At 41.4% G+C, this 21,108-nt stretch overlaps 1 long non-coding RNA gene across 3 annotated transcripts in view; it reads right to left on the minus strand.

Moving 5' to 3' along the window:
* Positions 1 to 20,066, minus strand: part of LOC143667214 (uncharacterized) — a 64,834-nt gene extending 44,768 nt beyond the window's left edge. The window contains exon 1 of one of the 3 annotated variants that reach the window (XR_013167952.1): positions 19,669 to 20,066. This is a non-coding gene — a long non-coding RNA (uncharacterized LOC143667214). The remainder of the gene's footprint in view (positions 1 to 19,668) is intronic. The other 2 variants (XR_013167953.1, XR_013167951.1) reach the window with 2 other exon arrangements.
* Positions 20,067 to 21,108: the final 1,042 nt, after the last annotated feature.

Here is a 21,108-nt window from a genome sequence, read left to right on the forward strand (position 1 = left end):
GTCAGGATTATGCTGGATGCTTGTTAAAGATGTAAGATCCTGTGCCACTCCCTATGCCTTCCCAAGTAGAGTCTCTAAGTGGGAGGCCAGGAATCTGCCCAGAAAACAAAGCTTCAACTCCATTACTTTTCCCCAGAAAGTTTGAGAATCACTGGCTAGATAGCCTTACCTTCAAGTAAAGTAACAGCAAAGACTCTTAAAATGGCCCAGTCCTCCCTCTGCTTTCCTCTGTGCAAGGAGGGTATAAACAGGAGAGAAGCAAACCCCCATGCAGAAACATTTGCTGTCTGGGAAGTGCCCCCACGCTCAAGGACTCTTGGTGAGGAATTTCAGGGCAAAGACTTGAGTTCCACACTCAGTTCATCTAAGTATCATTTCATGCAACAAGGCACCAGCTGAGAGAAAGCGCGAGACGAATGTCTAGTTTCTGGCTCTATGTCGGCCACCATCTGACTGGCAAAGGGGGTCGAAGCATTTGATTGTTTCTGGAATGTTGCCAAAATGAATTTAGTTTTATAAGATCACAGATGATTTAATATCCATAGAGAAACTGTTGTGTGCACACATACACATACAAAACACCCATGCACACACACAGGCGCCCCCACATATATATTTGGCCAGTAGAAAGAAGGTCATGCACCCTCATTAACAGTAAAGAGGAAGGAGAGAAACTTACAGCAAGGGCCTACTATGTGCCTAACATTTTCATATATTTTTGTGTATTTATCTCCTATGATTCTCCCAATTCCTTAAGAGGTAATTATTAGCTCCATCTTCAGATGAAAATTGCAGTACAGAGCTTAAGTAATCTTCCCCAATTCCTTCAGCTGTTAAATTGGCACAGCTCATCTTCAAACTGGAGTCTGGCTGATTTAAATCTGCACCCTTGGTTTTCAGCTTTTGCTTCCTTCTTTCCTAATTTATATTTGCGTGGTTCTTCATGTTTAAAAATTATGTCTATGGAGAGCACAACCTACTACAGAATATAGAAGAAATGGACAAATATCTATACCAGAAAGTTGACCTGGATTTTTAGAGAGATGTGGTGTTACAGGCATTCGTTTGCTGGGGGGAGGCTGCATTTGGAATTAACCTGGAAGGATTGGAAAGAGTGCTCTAGGAGAGTAAGAGCGCAAATCAATTGGCAGGAGCAGTCTTGCACAGAGGCAGAAATAGAAAATAATCCAGATTGGCTAAAGCCCAAGGACAAGAAGAAAGCATGGCTTCTAATATGACCACTGAGCACAATGTACTTGTCCAGCGATATACTGTAGCTCCGGAGATAGGAGGCAAAGGGACTTTACTGGGACTTGTTAAGGCAAAAAAAAATGTCCGCTATGGTAAAGATTGAAAAGAAGTGTTCCACTTTCAGACTGGCTTCTCTGCAGGCTTGGGTGGGCTGAAAAATACGGGGAATAGTAAGAGGAAGTTGGGGTGGACCATCAGATGTGAAGGTTTGATGGTAAAGAACAGAAGCCTTTTTCAGTAGTAGTTGCCATAACCAAGTACCACAAACTAGGTGCCTTAAAACAGAAATGTATTGTCTCAGAGTTCTGGACACTAGAAGTCCCAAGTTAAGGTATAGCAGGGCTACACTGCCTCTGAAACCTGTAGGAGAGAATCCTTCCTTGTCTCTTCTAGCTTCAGGGTTTTCTGGCAGTCCTTGGCATTCCATGGTGTTCCCTGGCTTGTAGATACATCACTCCAGTCTCCGCCTCTGTCTTTGCATGACCTTCTCCTTCTGTGTTGTTCTCTTCTCTTCTTCTTATAATGTCACCACTCATATCGGATTAGGTCCAGGCTAGTCCAGTATTACCTCATCTTAACTTGGTTATATCTACAAAGACCTTATTTCCAAATAAGGTCACATTCACAGGGACAGGATCTAGACCACAATGTATTCTGTGGGGGAAACAAGAGAAGACATAACAAAGGGTTTACTCATGTGGATGCTTTCAGCTGCAGGGAACAGAAAGCTCTGATTCAAATCGTTTTAATTAACAAGAACATGCAAGTAGTAACCTACAGAACAAGAGGCCTATAGGTCAGGCACTACCAGAGGAGGGTTTGGAGGGCTCTGACTCTGCTTCTCTTACAACCTATGAGCTCAGCCTTTCTGCCTTTCTGCCTAAATTGGCTGCATCCTCAGGCCTGTGGTAAAATGGCTATGGGAATTTCTGATGTCACCTACAGAGGCCACATTATCCAGAGGAAACCTGGAATGTCTCTTATTTGTGTCTCTTAGGAGGAAGGAAACCTTTCCCTAGAGCCCCAGCAGACTTCCCTTCATGTCTCATTAGCCTGAAATAGGTCACTTGTCTTTGCCTAAAGCATTCACAGCAAAAAGCTAGGGATTCCCATGATGGACTTATGATCTAGGTTGGAGTTGATGTTGGGGACTCAGCCAAGTGGCCACTGTAAAAGGAAAAGGAAGGAACCTGCCTGTTCTTTCTAAGCCCTTGGGTATTTTTCATATATCCCTTCTTTAGGTTCTCTTATCCACTCTGCAGGGATATGCTATTACCTACCCTTTACAATTCATGGAACAGACGTTCCGGACGATAGGCTGCTGTGAGGGTCCCATATATTTGCTGTGCCCCAAAGCCTGTGCTCTTTCTATTACTCTCCACTGCAGACTCTGGGAATGATATGGAAAGACAGAAGCTGTGCCCAGAGAGAGGATTTTCTGTGTTCAATGTCTTATATGAGGCAGTATTTCTTTTGAAGTGTTACATGCTTGGTTGGTTTCAAAAAAAGACCTCTAGGACTGGGGACTGTGAGAACAGTTGAAAGCATCATCAAAACCAGAGAATCCTCAAAGAAGTAGGTCTAGAGGCTCCCCTGCAGAGGAATCCTGGAAACAACCAGATAGATTGAGAGAGTGGGCCAGGTCCCAGGCACTCAAAGGGATCAGTGACATCTTGAGCACTGGGGGAGAAGACTAGGGGAGGATCTGCCCTGCCTGAGGAGGTTGGCTCAGGCAGTATTATTTTCTTTTCCTCTTCCTCTTAACTTCATATCAAACCTGGAAATGGGCATCTGCCTACCGTCTTTTCCCAAAAAATCCACAGCTTCTTGGTCCATCCCAGACAAAGCAGGCTCTTGCCTGATGGGGTGATGTTTTCTTTTTCTTCTAAGCATTCGTAGAATGTGGAACTTATGAGCTGGAAGCAGCATGAGTGAACATCTAGTCATTTTCAAATGGAAAAAATCAGGATCCAGAAAACCAAGTTGCTTTGCCTGGGACAGTAGCAAAATTGGACTTGAACCAAGACTTTCAGCTTCCAGACCTATGCCCTTTCCACTGAACTGTGCTGCTTTCCATCATCTTGTTGACAATCAAAATTGAAAGCAGTAGATTTACAATCCACACACAATTTTAACTAAATCAGAAAGCTTTTACAGTTTCACTTGTGTACATAAGCTACACTTCCCCCCGACAGAAACATCCATTAGTTATTGAACTTTATAAGCCAGGATGGAAATATTATGTTTCTTTTTTGCCCCATTTTTTTCAGCTTTTACGGTGTGATACATGTTATTTTTTCTTGTAGTTCTTGTTGCCTGTTTTAGCAGCATTTAAAGGAAAATCTTTTTTACATTTGTAATAGATGAAAAATAAGCCAAATTTCAAATTCTTCCATTTTTTAAAAAAATCTTAAACTATGTACAAGTTTGTGGCCCAAACTGTATAGGATAAATTAAATTAAATCACATCCTAGTAGCAAATATGGGAGTATTTCTATAAACATAGGTACGTGAAAATGAAGTTTTTCAAAAAACTAAAGCAGACCACCTCCCCCTTGCTAAGAGAATCCCACTACACTGCATTTGCTGTCCCTATTTGGGTGAGCATTTGACAAGAAACCCCATGAAATTAACCACCGGCTCTTATCAGGGGTGATATCCGCACAACATTCTCCATCTCCCTGTCTCAACTTTTGCAGGCTTCATGGACTGTATCTCATATTTTACATAATATTATTTTTTGTATTGTGCCAACTGCGTCCCCTCGATACTAGGAACTTGATGCCTCATTACCATTGTGCTCTTTAACCATTTAATACCCACTACCTGTTAGTAATACAAGTCCAAACCACTAGGAATTACTGAGGTTGAAATGTGCAGGCAGAAGTGGACCAGAAGGACAGCTGCTCTTTATTTAAGGCAAGGGTGATTATAATTCCTAAAGACGAATGAATTAGTTTTTGAAGTGACCAAGTCAGAGTCAAAATATTGGAAAGATTCAAGGAATCCCCAATCTTGGATTCAAAATCTTAGAAAAAATAAAGGTTGCTATCCAATCCCACTCCCACCCCAAGCACTTGAGCTCTTGCCTAACTTGATTTTATTCCTAGCGAGTTTTGGTGACCAAAGATAAACCTATATTAGGTACGAAGTTCCCAGAACCAGCTTTCAGAGCTGGTGTACCAAAGGCTGGCACCTAGTCAACAGAAAAAAGCAAAAAGCCAAGGGAATTAGTGAAATCCCATCATCATCCACTTGAGAAGACTTGCAAAATGTCATTAGAAATATATCTAATATTGTGTTCAATCGAGAGTGATGATAAAAGAACATGGACATAAGTTCTATCTTCTCTAGAATGAACTTTATGAATATCAAATACCCTAAATACCACACCTTCATCCAGTGCCTTATAGAAGGGGTTCATTGTAGCTCCTCCCCTTGAATCCATCACTGCTTTCAGGGTAAAAATCCAAGTTGTTTTCATCCTTGACCTCCTATAACACTCGCCAGAACTTGGACTGGGATGAAAAGGAAGCACTCACTCCAAGAGTCCTTACATCTTGCATCTAGGCACCTGACTTGCCTCACCCTATTCCCTGCACCAGCACCTTTCTGAGTATCTGACACCTAGAATGTTGGTGGTAAATATTTGTTTGCTTAATGTTCACTCCATTACTTGAAACCCTCAAATGCGTCCATCATCTACCAAACTACCAAACAAGACCAACAGAGCCTTTTGTAAACCGGCTCCTGTCTACATCCCTAACCTCAGAGACCTCCACTCTTTGCCTTATTTTACATTCCAGCAATCCTAAACAACTTGGGGTCCCCTCCTAGGGAATCTAGCAGAGAGTTGGTATTTAGTGAAAGACTGTTGAATGAAAAAGTGTGAGTTCTGAAATACTGATACACTGATGTCATATAGCAGAGGAAATGAAAGACCTAAGAAGATGGTGTAGCAATGGCTAAGAGGGAAGACTCTGGAATTCAACTGCCTGGGTTCAAATCCTGTCTCCACCAAGAGCTGTGTCCATAAGAAATTGACTTTCCCTTTCTCAGATTCTATTACTTGTTTCAAAAAAAATAAAAATAGTACCCAGGTCATTGGATGTCACACAGATTAAAGTAATAATAGTCCATGTAAATTCTGAGCACAGTGCCTGACAAATAGAAGGGTTCAGTAAGTGGTGGGTAATGTTCTAGCAAATTGGAAACAGTACCCTGTCTTGGGGAAGTATTTACAAATCTACTGTCTACAGCTGAATTTCAGGAGGTGACAATGACATAGAGCTAACACTTCCATTCAGCTGGTCACCTAGAGAAGTCCAAACCCTTTGATAACATTCCGGGCTGCAGACATGTAATAGAAGATTCCACAGAACAACAAAGGCACAGAGTCTGGGTTTCCACATATCAGTAGCAAGGCCCTGCACCAAAGTTTTTACCTAATTACTTAGTGTCTGAGCCTTGAAGAAAACATGTAAATTATGCAGAAAGGCACCATATTGTCAGAGGCAAATGAGACCTTCATTATCCCAGTGTGATCAAGGCTTAGCCAACAGAGCACAGAGAAACTGTAAACCCATTAAGGTCTGGCGGCACAGATGGGCACTCAAAAAGGTTCCAGGGACCCTTACAGCAAGGCCAAACTCTGTCGTTATTCATGCAGCTAACACATGGCTAGGCACATGGAGGACCCCTAATGACTTTGCTTCCCTGCAGCTTTCTCCAGGGCAGGCTGTTCATCTTCCCACAATCCTCACCACTCCTGCCTTAAAAAACAGTCCACAGTCCAGGAGGTCTAGCATTTTCCTAGACCCCACTGCCATTTATAGGCGTTCCCACGTGATACAAAGATCTTCCTCTTCCCATGGGCCACAGTATTAGGCTATGCCTTTGCTCTAGCCCCAGCCCTCTTATCCATTCACTGTATTCACCCTATATTTGTTGGGGTCCATGGCACACAGTGCCTAGCATGGAGTAGATACTTACTCAGCCATTGCTAATGTTGGAATTACTTCACAGTCTTACTTTCCAGCACTAACCACTGCGGCAATCTCAGGTGCCCTGAAGATATTCTGAATGAGCCTTTCAACGTACCACCCTCCAGCATCTTGCTTCACCTGTTTTCATAGCCTTCCCCTCCATTCCAATACTCATATTTGTGGCCATCATCTGCCTTTACTAACAATTATTTCTAAAATCTTGACCTAAAATAATGGACAATCTTACCACAGTCTTTCCCTTCTCCCATTCCTCATAGTCTCAATCCAACTGTCACTTCTTAAATCCTGTATAACATCTATTCTCCCATAATCCCAGTCATCTCTTACTTCACATAATAAATAAAGGTCACCACATATAAACCCCACTCAGATCTCCTACCTTTCATCCTCAAAAACAACTATATTTTTATCTATCATTATTTCCTGGCTTATGGTCTCTTAGGAAGGGAAGCTTCTTTTTAAAGCTAATCGCTCTACTCTTGCATTTGACCATCAGCTTCTTGAAAAATTGTTCAATTCCACAACGCACTTCTTTCCTCTATCACTCCACCTCTGGTTACCCTTTTTTATAAAACCCAGTGGACTCTTAGTTTTTACCTTAGTTGATTCCTTTGAAGTATCTGACAAGGTTGAGCTCATCCTTTTTCTTAAAATCTTCTCCCCCCTTTGTCTCCTGAACTAGCACTCCCAATGAGTTTTTCTTTTCCCACTTTATTCATTCTTGCTGGTAGCTCTCCCTAAATCCTTTGGCTTTGTTTGTTCCTTAAATTCTGGTGTTCCTCGGGGAATCCATCTTTTGTTCCTTTCTCTTCTCTCTCTTCATCTTCTTCCTGGATCATCATACCCAAACATCCATGGCTTCTACTACATCTGTGCACATATCATATCCTAACCATCAATGTATACATCCAACCAAGACCTCTCCATTGAACTGAGGACCATATAGCCAACTACACATGGAAAATTCCACCAGGATATTTCACAAGAACTGAACATGCTCATATCCTCTCTGATCCTGGATTCTCCTCACTTAGTGCCCTCACTGTCCATCTAGCTAATAGTCAGACATGTGGAATGACTAGGCCTTATCTGATCTAGAGTTTTTCCTTTTTTCACACTGAGATTAGGTGAGTAAGGGTTGGGTCTTCTGTGGAATTGTTAGCTGTAAAGTACCTGACCCTAAGATATGAAGGTGCTGTAACCTGAACATGTAGGTGTTATTGACCAGGCTAGAGGGGAGGCTATTACTAAGAAGTTAACTGGAGGTTAGGGACTTCTAGGGTCCTGCAGAGAAAAAGAAACAGAAACTGATAAGTGGTTCCTGGCATTCAACCAAAAAGAGGCACATGTGGTTGACCAAGAATTAAGAAGTTCTGTCCAGTATAGCAAACATATTTGAGCACTGGTCTATTGAGCTTTATGGGGCAATGAGGTGAGAGTCAATCCCAGAAAACTTCATCCCACCATTCTCCATCTCCAATCCTATCCGCTTACCTGATATGACTTGTGAAAAGCAAAGAGAATTTTTTGTTTGAAAATGGAGACCCTTCCAAATGGAAGACCCTACAGAGAAGTCATATGCTAACATGAGCAACCTTTCAAAGTCTCTACTTTTGTCTCTTTAAATAACCAGATCTAAATGCTTTGCCTTTGTCTTTTAGCAGATATTTACATAATGACATTAAAATTATTATTTTAATATGATTCACTTCTTCAAGTGGAAATTGTGGTCAGTGAGGCACATTTACAAGAGTGCATGTTGTAGTGGCTTTTTCTGCTGTGAAGTTGAGATAGGTGAGTTGAATACGAAACATAGCACATACTTTTACATTAGTTTTAAGTAAATATCCAGTTCAACAGACAATACAAATGAAATATCTCCAAATATATCTCTGTGTAGAAGTGACTGAAAATGTATGAACATGCACACGAGCTGAGGAGGGTATGACTTTCATTTTGCATTCTCAAGGATTCAAGCAATATCACGTTTCTTTGTTTTGATCAACAGTCTTAACACTAAGTCCACACTGCTCTAAGCTGGGGAGAATTCAACCTCCGTCTTCCCAGGACTTTCTCCTATGGTAGTGCAAAGTAGTGGGATCTTATGGAGTGCTGGAACTTGAGAGCCTCCCTCACCCAAAATCATTATAGTTGCTAGTTACACTGGTTAGCCCAAAACCCCATTTTCCAACTTAACATGGTCCCTTTGGGTTTGTTGTTTCTGAAGATTCTGGGTCCAGGGAATAGTTATCAAGTCTGGAAACGCTGGCAGGCCTTATCCTTTGAAGCCTACCAACATCAGGATTCTGAGACCCCTACCTCCCTGCCCCTCGCTAATTTTCAGAGATCCCTTCTCTGACCTCTCTGTTGGTATTGCCTTCAGTAACAGCCTCTCATACGTCGAAGACACTGAGAACAATCTCCTTGGTGGGGTTAGACTTTTGAAAACAAAAGCCAGGAAAGGAAGTCTTTAGCGGCAATTCTTGCTTCCTATTCTGCCACAGATGTCCTTTGAGTCAAGAAGTCACAGAGCTGCAATCCTGGCTGAATGAGTGAAGAGAAAGAAGAGAGCACAAGGCTACCAGGGGATGGGATGGGTATAGAGAATGGGAAGTTAAGGCTTAAAATGTGCAGGACTCTTGGGGTTGCAAGGGTGGGTCAGTGGTAGAATTCTCACCTTCCATGCAGGTCAAATAAATTTCTGAATATGACTAAAAAGAGAAATGTTAGATTGTATATATGGTAACAGAATAATTTTTAAAAAAAAATCCATAGAACTATACTACACAGTGAATTCTTGCCTAAACCATGGACTATAGTTAATAAACAATTATGAAAATACACTTTTATCAATTGTAACAAATGTTCCATACCAATGTAAGGTGTTAATAATAGTGTGGTATATAGGAATCCTGTATTTTATGCATGATTGGTCTGTAAACTCACAACTTCTCTTATAAAGAAAAAAAGAGAGAGAGAGAGAGAGGGAGAGAACAACAGAAGAGAAAAATACCAGTTTACAACTCCAAAGATTGCCCTGCCATTTAACATTTCCATCGGCGTGCACTCTGAGTGACAGACTGGCTATCTAGAGGGAAAGTAAGATGAGCTCCTTTGGGGGCCAGCTCTCAGAATGTGTGATAGCTAGGCTGTTACCACCACTCCTGGGGAAATGACATCCTGTCCTCCATTTTGATACCAGAGGTGTTTCTTATAGGATGACTTTTTCATATATATTTTTTCATCTGAACTCTACAGCACCTTGAAAGAAAGGCTGCATTATCCCATATCACTGATGGATAGACTGAGGCTCTGAAAAATGAGGCCATCTAGCTAGTGTGAAGTAGAGCTGGGATGTGAACCAATGTCCACTGACTCCAGGGTTCTATACTCCCTGCATATCTGCTCCCTTCTGTCTCCCAACATAACCCACAGGGCCACCAGCAATAAAACTTCAAGCCTTGGCAGTCAGGAGTCATCCTGACATATGTGAGGCTGGGCAACACATCTTCCTAAGCTCTGTGAGTTTTCTGGCTGTGCTGATATCTCACTTGGAGAATCCTTTCCCCACCCACATCCAGCTCAGTGTCTCTCCTTCGTAAGTCACCTCCCTCCACAGCCATGATCTCTGTCTTTCTGTGCTTCTCCAACTTAAGCATCCCTCTGTAGTGACACTTTCTCTTGTACTTTGAATTTTATGTAAATGCCTTATCTCCCCCAATACCTTGTAGACTCTGGGATAGCATGATCATGTCTGGTTCAATAAACAAGACCTGGTACCAAGGAGTTACACAAGAATTGTTTATGGAATAGAAGGATGAGAAGATGGATGGGTGAATGAATGGAATGTATGAGGGATGGAGGAAATGAGTGAATGGAGGAAATGAGTGAATGAACAAATGGATTGAGTTGAAAATGAAAGCCCAGAGATGTTGGCAAGAATCCTAAGCAGCCATTAAAGAGAGTGATGAGATAGAATTCACTGCAAAGTGTAGTGGAGAGAGGAAACGTTCTGAGATTAAGATGATGCCGAAGCACAAAAATGGTTCCAGATCTAGGGAATTGAGAAAAATACATGTCAGGCCCCAGTGTCTCCATGCTTCATTCTGGATTCACTTTTATGGGGAAGTGGTCTGCTGTTTCCTGGAACTGTTCACTTTTATAAGGCCCTTACCCTTCTCCTGGTCTTTAATAAATAGCCGAAAAGCAACAACATTAATAATACAATGGATAATAGTTTTGGTGCAGCCACAATGTGCCAGTCATTCTTCCAAGTACCTCACTTAATTCTCCCAATGACGATATGGAGCAGGTATTGTTATTTATTCCATTTTACAAATGAGAAAACAGAGGTGTAAAGAAGTTAAGAAGTTTTCTCATGGTCATTCATTTAATAAATGAAAGAGCTAGAACTCAAGCCCAGGATATCTGACTTTGGAGCCATAACTCCCAACCACAACCCCATCCCATCAAGCATTCTGGCAGCACATTTCCATGGTTAAGTATGGCAATAAGCTTCCATCTATGAGCAGGTGCTATGTGATGCACAGGACAATCTGTTCTCCCTATCTTATTGGATTTATAATCAGCCTATGCCTGAGGGACCATCTTGGTGCCCATTTTATCAACAAGGATGCCAAGTTTCACAGAACCAAGTGACCCACAAGAAAGTGACAAAGCTGGGATTTGAACTCAGGTTTGCTTTTCAAAACCCCATAACTCTTTACAATCATATTTCATATCCCTGAAGAAGCACACATAATTCTCTTTCTTGTTCAGTAGATGGTTGTTGGGGCATCAAAAGAGCCTATATTTTGAATCATGCTCCTTGTGGTGTAGTCTAGCTTCTTTCACTTAGGTCTTTACCTTGGGGAGTCATTTAACAGTTCTGGGCTCCAGGTTACTCATCCATAAAATGGAGCAAATTATACCATCTTGTGGGATTACGGTGAGGCTTAAATGAGAAGCCAGTGTTTATGAAAGCACTTTGTAAATTGTTAACCACTGTGCAAACATGCCATTGCCTCTTTATCTCAGTGAAATAAAAAGGGGGTCAATGTAGATGGTTATATCTGTCCTGGGAGTGGGTAAAATGAGTTTCACAGAGATGAAGAGATTGGTCAAACAACCTCACAGAGAGTCATTCATCAGATCGGAAATGAAGCCCAGATGTCATCCCAAGTCCATGAACATTTTGTGATGTGACCAGGGATATTACTTTGCAAGAGTGATATTCTGCCAGACCCACAGCTCTTCTTTAGTCCCAATGTGCATCCTTTAGTTCCCCTCCCCATACACTTCAGGTCTTCTTAGGACCCCTTGACATTTGGGGGGAAAGTCTTTTTTCCATTTTTCCCTGCCTTATCTTTTGAATTAAATGGTCATATTCTATAAAAGAGAATGAGCAGCTTTGATAGCAGGCAGGGTGAGTGTCGTCACACATGCCTGCCAAGTGCTTGGGATCCTCCACCAAGGAATATTGGGTTTGGGTGCTGCTTGGGATAAGGTCATTCTCTGTGCAATCTTCACCCAATCCTTTATGGATCTAAATTCAAGCCTGCCAATTCCATGCCTAACCAGGAAGGTTTTACAACTGCTTTCTTCCTTAGTCTCATTTCTTTCCAATCTCCAGGACCCACTATGCAGCAATTTTACTTTCTCCAATTTCATTTTCACTTTCAAAGTGAATGTCATTTGACAGGCAAACCACATATTCTTTGGATCTCTATCTGTTAGATTAGTTCAAAACTACTTTTTGGGGTGCCCCATACTGGCTGACCTAAATTCTTCTCTGCCTTCTACTGTCTCTCCTTCTCTCTGAAGGCAGCCATTGGTAGCTTCATTGCCTAAAGAAGCTGTTTCTGCGAGCAGTTATCGGTCACCCCAGTTGGAAAACTATTGCTCCTATCTAAATTACCTAGTGTGATCTTTTATCTGAACTCCAGGCAGAACCTATCCTTTGTCTGAGGAACTACCCATCAGGTTTCAGACCCATTATAGCTCATTCTCAGATGGTTCACTTTGGAACTAAGATTCAAATCCTTAATGCTCCTAATACAAAGATTGTCTCTGTAACCACTTTTCAAAAGAACATGCCACTCTCTCAGGAATGATTACTGATCTGTTCTGTCCTGGGGCTTCCATCTGTAGAGTTAGCTATGATAGAAACAAACAAATATTTCCAGATAAAGAAAGAATGCCTCCGTATAACTTACCCTACATCCTTAGTGGAGCTTCTATATCTGGGTGCATGGTGGCTCCTATGGGTACCTTCATCCTTCAGCATCTGCATAAGTGTCAGCTCCTGCCCACCCAATCTTGGGAGTTCACCCATCAAATAACTTTATCTCAGCTCAGCACCTTGCTTGTTTCTTCACAGCACCTACCACAAGTTAGACTTATTTATTCATTTGCTTGCTTAATTATTTTTGGTCTCTTTCCCCTGCCACGCACACTGCTCGGCTTTATTATAATCCCCATAACGGTAGTCATCTTGTTTATCTCATTCATTACTGTATTAGTTATCTATTACTGAATAGTCATCTATTACTGCATAACTATTAACCTAGAAATTAGTAGCTTAAAATAATAAACACTGATTATCTTACCATTTCTGTGAGTCAGGAATTTAGAAGCAGCTTGGTTGGGTTGCTCTAGCCTAGAATTCCTCATGATATGGAACAAGGCATTAGCTGGGCTGCTGAAGGATATTTTCCAAAATGGCTCACTGCCCTGGAGCTGGTTGCTGGAAGGAGGCCTCAATTTCTTCCAACATGGACCTCTCTAGGCACTGCTGAAGCATCCTCACAACACAGGGGCTGGTTTCCCCCAGGGTGAGCAATCCAAGAAAAAGCAAGATGGAAGCTGCAATGCCTTTTAGGACACAGCCTTGGAAGACACACAAAAATTGCTCCAATATCTTATTGGTTAAACAGGTCAGCCTGATTCAGTGTGAATACCAGGAAAAGGGGATCATTGGGTCCATCTCCGAAGCTTGCTACCACAACTTCTCTATCCCTCAGCAATCATTATAGTTTTGGCATGTGGTGGGCACTTAATATGCTCAATATATATTAAATGAATGAAGGAAAGATAAAAGCCCAAGTAACCCAGCATTGCAAAGATAAGTAGCTGAATTCAAACTTCAGGTCTTCAGTCTCCTGCTTAGTATCCTTTCCCTACACATCGATACCATCCACATGACTTTACCTACCATGTGCTCCTTTTTCCAGTACTCATATGCATGCCTGCTTCTCCCACCCTGTACCAGCCTGTACCCAACCCAGGTGATATCCTTTCTGGCAAATAAATGCCTTGCTAAAACAAATCTTCACTTCAGCGCCTGGAAAGGGGAGACAGGGGCTCTGGGAGGCTAAGAGGATGAGGACCTGTCAAACACCATAAGCACTTTTGACATTCTAAGGCAGTGGTTCCCAAAGTTCAGCAAGCAGAAGAATCACCAAGGAAGGTTGGTAAGAGTGGAGATACTCTAGAATCATTCCAAGATGTTCTGACTCTGTCAGGCCAGAAGGAGACCTAGGAAACTGTAGGTATGAGATTGGTGGCCAGTCTTCACAGGGAAGTTGCAATTGATGAGGATGAAAGTGAGAGCAAGAGGGCAAAAAGGTCCTCAATAGCTTATTTGTTTGGAACTGATGTGGACCTGTTATGTATGTGTGTGTATGTGTGTGTGCAAGTTAGATTCTTTTGAGATCCAAAGGGGAATTTGATTCATTTAACTTCTTCAGAGTCAATTGCAATAAACCAGGTGGTTTTGCATTGCTCATGCAAATCACTTTCTCCTCACACATGGCTACAGTCCCAGCTGCCAAAATGTTGTCATGTTCTCATCTCCAGAGCCTTAATCAGAAGCAAAAATACAGCCAGTAGCTTATATGTGCTCAACAGTCTCCCTGGTTATCATTAAGCAGTGTGGTCACTACTAACTCGTAGTTCTTTCCACATCAGGAGATGGGTTGGGGGGACATGGATGGAGCTGAAGGGTCAGGGACTCCAGCTCATCAGGTCACAGAATCTGTGGGCCTACTCAGGTGATCCCCAGGAGCCCATAGAACATTGGATCTGGAGACCACAATCCCAAATTCCATCTTTGTATAACTGACTGGATTTGGCCTTGAACTAATAGTACCTTCCCTAAATTCTTGTGAGAATCAAGTGAGACAATCATAGTCAAATTTCAAATTGTTTTCACTTCATGGTGCAGAAAAGAAGAAGATAATATCTGTATAACACACTGGGGTAAAGAAAAAAGGTTACTATGGCCAAAGATGACCTCCAGAAAGTTTGGCCACTGCTTATGTACCCTGAGATTAACTGATCAGTATCTGCATGGTAAACTAGTTGACTGATATTTGGTTTGCTAAAGTTTCTGGAATGCAATATACCAGAAATGGGTTGGCTTTTAATAATGATTTTAAATAATTTACAATTTACAGTTCTTAGGCTGTGAAAATGTCCCAATTAAGGCATCAACAGGATGATAACTGGACTCTGAAGAAAAGCCATTGACATCTGGGAAACCTGTGTCACATGGGAAGGCACATGACTGGCATCTGCTGTCCTTCACTCCTGGTTCTGTTGCTTTCAGCTTCTGATTCTAGTGGTTTTCTCTCTGAGTGTCTGTGAGTCCTCTCTTCGCATCTCTAAGGCTTTTCTCCTTCTGTGAGCTCTCTCTCTGGAGGCTTCTCTCTAAGCTCTCTCTACGGGTTTCTCTCTCTCTGAGCTCTCTCTTTTTTACCCTTTATCTTCTCATAAAGGACTCCAGTAAAGGATTAAGACCCACCTTGAATTGTGTGGATCACATACCAATTGAAACAACCCAACCAAAAAGTCCCAATCATAATAGGTTTACACCCATAGGAATGGATTGAAAGAACATGGTCTTTTCTGGGATACATAACAGCTTCAAACCAGCACAACTGCTTACAAATAATTATTGGACCATCCAGTGAGATTATACTTCCTCATTCTGTGGACTCAGACATAGACGTGACTTTCTTTGGCCAATGGAATGTGAGCAAAATCTTTTTTTGTTTTGTTTTTTTTTTGCTTTTTCTTCAATGATTTTTTATAATCATCCAAAATGTATAGTCATTGGTTCATAATAGCCTCATGAAGCTGTGCACTCACCATTATTACTGATTTTTGAACATTTTCATTCTCCAAAAATAATAAAAATAAGCATAAAAAACAGTAAGTGTAAAAAAGAACACCCAAAATATCTCATACCCCTAGTGCCCTCTACTGTTAATTTATTTATTTTTGTTTTTTTTTTCTTGCTCAACTATCTAAACACTGGATAAAGGAAGTACAAGTCACAAGGTTTTCACACACAAACATTCACAGCTTAAAATCTCTATAGTTATTTAATCATCTTAAAAAATCAAGCTATTGGATTAAGTTCAGCAATTTCAGGTATTTGCCTCTAGCTACTTGAATACACCAAAAAAATCTGAAAGGAGATATCTATATACAGCATGAGAATAATCTCCAGAAAGACTTTTCGACTCTGTTTGAAATCTCTCCACCACTGAAACTTTATTTTGTCTCATTTCTTTTCCCTCATTTGATCAAGAAGCTTCTCTCACTCCATGATACTGGGGCCAGGCTCATCCTCAGGAGTCATGTCCCATGTTGCCAGGGAGATTTACACCCCTGGCAGTCATGTCCCATGTAGGGGGGAAGGCAGTGAGTTCACCTGCTGAGTTGGCTTATAGAAAGAGGCCACATCTGAGCAACAAAAGAAGTTCTCTGGGGGTGACTCTTAGGCTTAATCATAAGTAGGATTGGCTTCTCCTTTGCAGGAGTAAGTTTCATAAGCGTGAGCCCCAAGATCAGCATCCTGTCCATCAAAATTGGCAATTCGCAATGTTGGTGAGAATACTGGGTCTTCCCCAGGTGGGGGAGTTTAACATTTCCTTCTTTTTCCCCAGTCCCTCAGGGGGACTTTGCACCAAATTATCATCCTTTCCTTGGGTCTCACACAGAAGTTGAAGCTCTGAAATACCATCAATATTACCTTTACCCTTTAGTCTGATTTACCTTAGTCCTACCCAGATAAGCCTCCTTCATATCTCTAATTGAAGTCTGGTCACTTTTTCCATATTTTTAACAGTTGCTATATGAGGTAATGTTGGCTTTTATAGCTGTGGAACTCTAGATCTGAATCTCAGGTGTCACACAAATACCAAAGTTCCATGGAATGACTAGAGAGTAAACACAAAGAGCTCAGCATCTCAGAATTTAGCAATAACCATTACAACTCCAGAGTAGATGTGACTGCTGTAAGAGTTTACAATCTAGGAACCTTTACAGTAGGCTTTCACCTTATAAGCTATACTCTCAAATTCAATTCTCAGTGTTTGTACATTATAGTTTATCTATATTAGTAGGGCATTATAACATTTGTCTTTTCATTTCTGGCTTATTTCTCTCAATTTACTATCCCCAAGTTTCATTCACCTAACTGCATGCCTTGGGACTCCATTTCTTCTTGCAGCTGCTCAATAGTCCATTGTATGAATACACCACAACTCCGCCTCTCAGGCTTCAGTCTATGTACCCTTAGGTCACCTCCGTCCATTGCAATTCAACAACATTGCCACCATAAACACCAGTGTGCAAATGTCCTTTCGTGACCCCTCTCTCAGTTCCTCCAAGTATACACCTAGCTATGGGGTGACAGGATCATGCAGCAACCCCACCCCTAGTCTCCTGTGGAACCACCACACTGCCCTCTGAAGGGCTGCACCACTCTACTTCCCTACCAACAGTGAGTACATACATCTGTCCACATTTTCTCCAGCATTTGTATATCTCTGGTCATTTTTAAACAGTTTTATTCAGACATCATACAATCCAACCTAAGTAAAAAAAAAAAAAAATCAATGGTTCCCAGTATAATCACATTGCAATGACTTCATCACCACAGTCTATATGAGGCATTTAATCACCATCATTGTCCACTCTAGGCATTGCTAAATTACACCATCACAGTCTTTATCCTGTAACCTTTCTTCTGGTGTTATACATGCCCCTAGCCCTCCTCACTCTACCATACTCACATTCAGCTTCATTCTGTGTACTTATCATATCATGCTATCATAACACAGTATTGTGCTATCCATTTCTGAGTCTTTACAATCAGTCCTGTTGAGCATTTGTACTCCTTTAGCATCAAATGTCCAATCTCTACCCTTTTCCTATCTCCTGATAACCTGTGTTCTTAACTTTAACGCTCAAAGTTCACTCATTTAAGTTAGTTCATTTTAATGAGAACATACAGTATTTGTCATTTTGTTTCTGGCTAACTTCACTCAGCATAGTGTCCTCAGGTCCATCCTCATTGTTACATGCTTCATGAGTTTATTCTGTCCTATAGCTGTATAATATTCTATCATATGTATATATCACAGCTTGTTTAGCCACTCATACATTGATGGACATTTGGGCTGTTTCCAGCTCTCAGTAATCGTGAATAATGCTGCTGTAAGCACTGGTGTGTAAATGTCCATTTGTGTCCTTGTCTTCAATTTCTCTGAATATATACATAGTTATGGGATTGCTGGATCATATGGCAGTTCTATACTTAGCTTCCTGAGGAGCTGCCAAACTGCCTTCCAGAGCGGTTGCACCAGTCTACGATCCCACCGACAGTGAATTAGTGTGCCTCTTTCTTCACATTCTCTCTAGCACTTGTTGTTTTCTATTTTTTTGGTAACGGCCATTCAGTTAGGTATGAGATGATATCTCATTGTGATTTTGATTTGCATTTTCCTAATAGTCAGTGATTTTGAGCATCTTTTCATATGTTTTTGAGCCATTTGTATGTCCTCTTTGGAAAAGTGCCTGTCCATGTCTTTTGCCAAGCAGAAACTTTCAGAGTCAGCCATATTCTTCTTTGCACTTCCTCTCTGCTACAGTCATCAGAAAGGTTCCAGATAGAAGCCGCTCAGTCATCCTGGGTCCTGGAGTGAGGGCAAGGTGGAGCAGAGCCACAGCCAACTCACAATGACCATATAGCATGAGCAAGGTATGGACTCACTTTGTTATAAGAGATTTGGGGGTCATTTGTTACTACAGCAAAATCTCTTCCATCCTGACTGCTCCATGGCATGCCTGATAGGATGCTCTTATCTCAGGAAAAGCTCTAATTAGCTGGAGAGTGTTAGACAAAAGTTAGTCACTGACATGTACAAGTGACAATGGAGTACATGTAATTTTAAAAAATTTCTATCAGCTTTGCCCTACTTTGGGGGTTCAGTTTTATCCTCAGGCTGATGAGTAGATGGGTGAAAATTCCAGTTACCATATCCATACAAAAAGAGGTCATCTCTTTTTATCTGACTTTGGGGAGAAGAAAATTTTCCAAAACTTCCATTGAAGATTGAACAGCATTTAATTATAATAGTGATTAAAAGCCTGAGCTGTGGACCCTACAGTCTGTGTACAAATCCTGACTCTGTCATGTACTGTGTGACAGTGGGCAAGGGGCTTAATCTAAGTTTCTCCATCTGCAGATTAGGAATAATAGTGGACCCTAATTCCATGGGTCGTTGGTAGGAAGAAATGAACTAATGCACATAAGGCTGGGGTCCATGTCCGTTTCACAGAATATATTTGGGACATATTGGCAGAGAACATCTGTTGTGTTCACGTCCTCCCATCCTATGGTTTTTCACTAGGAAATTTTCTGAGATTATAAGCCCAACCATAGACAAATTTATAGACACAGCAAATTTATCTGTGGCCAATACTAATCCAGAACTATGCAGGGAAGGGAGTTCTGGAAAGCATAGTTTCAGCTCAGCTAAGTTGACACAAAATGTAGCCATCACATGCTGGAAAGTTAGATTGAGGCAAGACTTTCTTCTGGCTAAGGATTTTTAGGGTCAGAGCAAGGTCTTAAAATGCTTCTTTGTTTGTTTGTTTTAAAATAGAAGTGGCTTCATTAGATTTGCATTTTAGAAAGATTTCTTAGGTAGCAGGTATAGGATGGATTGGCAGGTAGGTGACAGGAAACAAGAAGAATTGATGGTTGCAGGATTCTGTAATTTCTAAGGTACTGCTTCAAGTAGTTTGTGGAACAAGGTGAGCTAAGAATGCACAAGCAAACAATCCCTAGGATAATCTTGGTTCTCATTATCTGTTATCCAGTACAAAAATCACATATATTTACACAGAGCAGATTAAGACATTTCTTTTTTATTTTCCTTCAGGAGACATTCAGTCCATTTAATTAGGTTCCCAAAATGTGGTATTATTATTAATTTAGCTCTGAATTATTTCCATTAACAACCCTAGTGTGTTAAATGATCAGAAAAATTCACCTACATTTTCTCTTTATATACAATGTAGAAAAAAAGCTATGAAAGACTCTGGATCTACTTACCTAGAACCAAAGAATTCTCTAACAGCTTTAGACTCATGAGTGAACTTCCATTCCGAAGGATATGTTCAGGAGAAGAGAAGGAAACTCTTACTTCCTGAGACGTCCCTCAGGGAAGACATCCGCAGGTCTCACTGAATTTCCACTGCTGCCTCCATTGCCTACCAGTCCTTGAGATTCCAGGCCCGAATGCCTAGTTCTGGCCAAGGGACTATAAACAGGCATGTTCTACTTCTGGGCTGAAGCAGCTTGGAGCTGGGGTGCCTCCCTCAGTTTTCTCTTCCTTTCTGTGATGACTTGGAGGCCACATGTTTCAGATGCCAGAGCTAAAAGATAGAAGAGGATCACTTGAACAGGGTGGAACTTCATGGGAGTCAGAAATGAGTCTTTATGATGTCAGACCACTGAGGCTGAGGCTTTGTTGTCTCAGCATGGCCAAGCATAGCCTGAACAACATATCAATATCTGTTGACATATGCCAAACATATGTCAAAGCCTGTGTCAGCCACTTACACGTTCTTTCCTCATGGAGCCATCCAACAAGTTGATGGTAAAAGCAGGGCTTGGAAAGGTGGCATGCATAGCTTGCACATACTCACATAGTTTGTATGTGGCAAAGATGAGTCTTGGACTAGCCAGTATGGAGACAAAGCCCCTGATACTTTTCATCCCACCATGTCACACTGAAGAAGGATGTGGCCACAAAGGAACATTGATAAGAAGCCTGAAGGGCACAAAATTCTAGCCAGTCCAAGGTCCTGACCAGGTCTTCAGGTTTGCCTCTCTGATCTCTCCTTCAATATCTTTTTTCTTTCTAATTCCGGAGACAAAATGACACTGTGGTTAAAAGAGTGGATTTTGGGAGCTCGGTCACTTGCTCTGTGAACTTCACCAAGTGACTTCACCCCTGCAAGCTTCTGTTGATTTATATGCAAAATGGGCCTGAAAGTTCTTACCTCAAAGAGTGGGTGCAAGAACTCATGAGACAATGTCTGTAAAAAGACTTGGTGTGGGTTCTGGCAGGTTGGAAGTACTTGGGAAATAGTAGCTAATAACTGGGACTACCCAAAGCAGCAAATGTGATAGGTCCTATTCTCAGCAAACACTTTGTCCGGGAGCTAACTGCATAAGGGGTGTCGGATTTCATAGGTTCACAGTCCCAAGTCAGAGGCAGGGGGATATTTTCTCTGCTCGTTTCCCTCTCCTGTGGTGATTCATGCTTATCCTTTATTCCCACTACTGGTTGCTGTTCTCCCAAGGGGCTCTGGACTTGGAGTTGGGCAAATTGTTCATCTAAAAGAGCAGAACCTTTTTCTTTCTTTTTTTTTTTTTTTTTCCTGCATGGGCAGGCGCCGGAAAGTTCCAGAACCTCTTTTAGAGTAGAAGATTTCATAACAAATTTCAGAAGCTTCAAAATCAGTTCCTTACCTGCAATTGGGAATA

This window comes from Tamandua tetradactyla, chromosome 2 (assembly GCF_023851605.1).
Source record: "Tamandua tetradactyla isolate mTamTet1 chromosome 2, mTamTet1.pri, whole genome shotgun sequence".
In the NCBI taxonomy this organism is placed as follows: Eukaryota; Metazoa; Chordata; class Mammalia; order Pilosa; family Myrmecophagidae; genus Tamandua; species Tamandua tetradactyla.